The sequence below is a fragment of the Nannobrachium achirus genome (genome assembly GCF_963921795.1).
Source record: "Nannobrachium achirus genome assembly, chromosome: 21".
In the NCBI taxonomy this organism is placed as follows: domain Eukaryota; kingdom Metazoa; phylum Chordata; class Actinopteri; order Myctophiformes; family Myctophidae; genus Nannobrachium; species Nannobrachium achirus.
The window spans coordinates 12,598,826-12,602,340 of record NC_137828.1 but is presented as its reverse complement, the minus strand read 5'-3'; positions in this window follow the sequence as shown (position 1 = coordinate 12,602,340).

Sequence of the window (3,515 nt, the reverse complement as noted above, 5' to 3'; positions counted from 1 at the left end):
TCTCTCTCTCTCTCTCACTCTCTCTCACAAAGCACACATTAGGACTTTTCAGTCCTAAGATTTTATTTTGCTTTATTCCATGTGTATTTCTTAATCTGCCGCTTTTTCTGTCTGTCTGTCTGTCTGTCTGTCTGTCTGTCTGTCTGTCTGTCTGTCTGTCTGTGTGTCTCTCTCTCTCTCTCTCTCTCTCTCTCTCTCTCTCTCTCTCTCTCTCTCTCTCTCTCTCATAAACACATTATTATTATAATTATTATTATTATTATTAGCCTCCATTTTCTGGGAATAATCAGCTAAACTAGCTGATCTACAAGCTTACAACGTGCCACTTAAGCTTGGGGATCTGCTATTTTCCTCCAAGGTACTGTGTGTAGAGTCGCATTGAGGCCCGAGGGACTCTGGTCAACTAGTATTCTATAGTTTAAGTGGCTAAGAGAGGGAAGTGGAGGTTACTTCAGTCCAAGTTGTTTTATTGAATCTGAGGAGGAACTCAAAATGAACACCAAACTTTGTGTGTGTGAGTAGTAGGTGCACGTGTGCTGCATTAGGTGTTCTTTTCCCCCTCGTCTCAGTGCCCTCCTTTCAGACCCGAGAACTGCTTGTTCCTCTATTGCGTCAAAGTTTTTTCTTCTTTTTTCTGATTTAATCCTCAAGCGAAGAAAACGATGCCAAACCCAATTATTGAGCCATTAGCATAATCATATTTCACATTTCATCTTCTCATCTTTTTTTTTCTCCTTCTTTTTCCCCGCACTATATTTGATCCTGTCGGCTTTGGAGCTAATTTAAATCTGGTGAACTGTACTGCCGCTGCCCTTGTCTTGGAAATGAACAATTTGAGCTATGAAAATGAAATGATTACTTGCTTTTTTTTTTGTTTATTAGCATTTCCTCTCATTTTTAGGCTTTGGGGGTCGAGCCTGAGGACGCTCGTGCGGAAGGACACAGTCGGACACAATGTCTGCGGGTCACACACATGTAAGTGTATCACAAATATCACCCTCAAATCCCCTCGAACACAGGACAACTATGTTCGTATATACAGTACTGTAGATCAGGGGTCTTCAACGTTTTCAGGCCAAGGACCCCTTGGTTGAGAGAGAGATGAAACAGGGACCCCCAAAACCTTTTCATAGATTCCATATAGTTTCATTGTTTGACAGCACAATCATCAGTGTATTTTGGATTCATGTAAATTTGTGTTTTCAGATATTTAACCACTTGAACCATCAATACTTAATAAACTTGACCATTCACTCTGTTATTAGTCGTCTCTTTTTCCCCTCTATACCAAAGCTCTTTGCCAAAAATAGCTGATCTACAAGCTCACAACGCCTCCGGCTGCGAGGCGTTGTGAGCTTGTAGATCAGCTATTTTTTGCTAGATTTCTCAGAATAAGGACACTAGGGTTCAAGTGGTTACTATAAAAAAAATCACACCCGTGTGAACTGAGCGGTGGTCGTGGAGGTCCATAACCCCCCCCCAACCATAACCCCCCCCTTCCCCCCTGTGTGTGTGTGTGTGTGTGTCTGGCCTGGCCTGAACAACAGCGCCCCTCCCTTAACATGTGTGGTCAGAAAAGGTACTTCAGGCTACATACAGACACGCACACACACACACACACGGACGCATACACACACGGCCACGTATAGGAGACGGTGTAACCACCGCTCAAAAATAAGAAAAAGGTTTCTACCACACAAAGATTTGGAGGACCCCCTGTACTAACTCTGAGGACCCCCTAGGTGTCCTGTACCCCCTGTTGAAGACCCGTACGGTAATTACCAGGTAACTATTAGGTAATACCCAGTATTTACTGGGTATTTTACCTAGTAATTACCTGGTAAACACCTGCTATGTTCCTGAAAACTACCAGGTAATTACCAGGTAATATTAAGTATTTGCCTGGTAATTACATGTTAAGTACCTGGTAATACACTTATTAATTACTAGGTTTATTACCTGGTAGTTACTAGGTATTTTCCTGGATACTTCAAGGTAATTACCAGGTAATTATGAGTATGTAACTACCCAGTAGTTACGGTTGAACTGTACTGTAAAGTAAAGCGTGGGTCAATTGGATGACCTTACCTGGTAATTACTCAGTATTAACCCAGTAACTAGAAACGTTTTTCCCAGGTAATTACCCAGTAGTTACAGTTGAACTGTACTGTAAAAGAAAGCATGGGTCAATTCCATGACATTACCTAGTAATTACTAAGTGTTTACCCAGTAACTAGAATATGTACCTTGCATTTACCCAGTTAAGTGGAACTACGGTAAAAATAAGTACTTTTTGTTGGGACCAAATGGCATCGTGGCCATGGGTGGATAAAATAACCAGGGAGTGGTGAATACTCAAAACACTCAGATTTTGAATGCCCCAAAAATGACCAGTGTTCATTTGCGTTCAGTGCATGCCAAGTCCTGGCTCTCCTCTCTGGTATCCGAGAGTCTGCTTCTCCGCTGGACAGCACACTGCATCTGAAATCCACAGAGTTCCCACCCAAAACACCAGCATCCCCACCATTACCAAGCCATGATCAAACACAAATATAAATTAATTGTATTAACACCTCCTCACACAACACGCAGTGTGCTGTCTAGAGGAGAAGCTGACTCGCATGCACTGGACGCAAAAAAGAGTGTTTTGAGTATTCACCACTCCCTGGTTATTTTATCCACCCATGGCCACGATGCCATTTGGTCCCAACAAAAAGTACTTATGTTTACCGTAGTTCCACTTAACTGGGTAAATGCAAGGTACATTATTCTAGTTACTGGGTAAACACTTAGTAATTACTAGGTAATGTCGTGGAATTGCCCCATGCTTTCTTTTACAGTACAGGTCAACTGTAAATACTGGGTAATTACCTGGGAAAAACTTTTCTAGTTACTGGGTTAATACTGAGTAATTACCAGGTAAGGTCATCCAATTGACCCACGCTTTACTTTACAGTACAGTTCAACCGTAACTACTGGGTAGTTACATACTCATAATTACCTGGTAATTACCTTGAAGTATCCAGGAAAATACCTGGTAACTAAACCTAGTAATTAATAAGTGTATTACCAGGTACTTAACATGTAATTACCAGGCAAATACTTAATATTACCTGGTAATTACCTGGTAGTTTTCAGGAACATAGCAGGTGTTTACCAGGTAATTACTAGGTCAAATACCTGGTAGTTACCATGTAATTACCTGGTAAAGTAAAGCGTTACCGACCCGGTAAGTAGATGCTAGACAAAATCACTTGCACCGCGGTTGATTCGAACTACAGGTAGCGGGGGCAGCGATACTTTACCACTGTGGCACCCGAGCGCCAGAAAGCTCTGTTTTTACCATATTTTCTTTGTCAGAAAAGAAAGTTTACTCCTCCTTTGCTCGAATGATTTAGAACTTGTATCTAATAACTTCCTGAACACACACACACACACACGCGCGCACACACACACACACACACACACACACACACACACGCACCTACACACACACACACGTATGCAGATTCCCA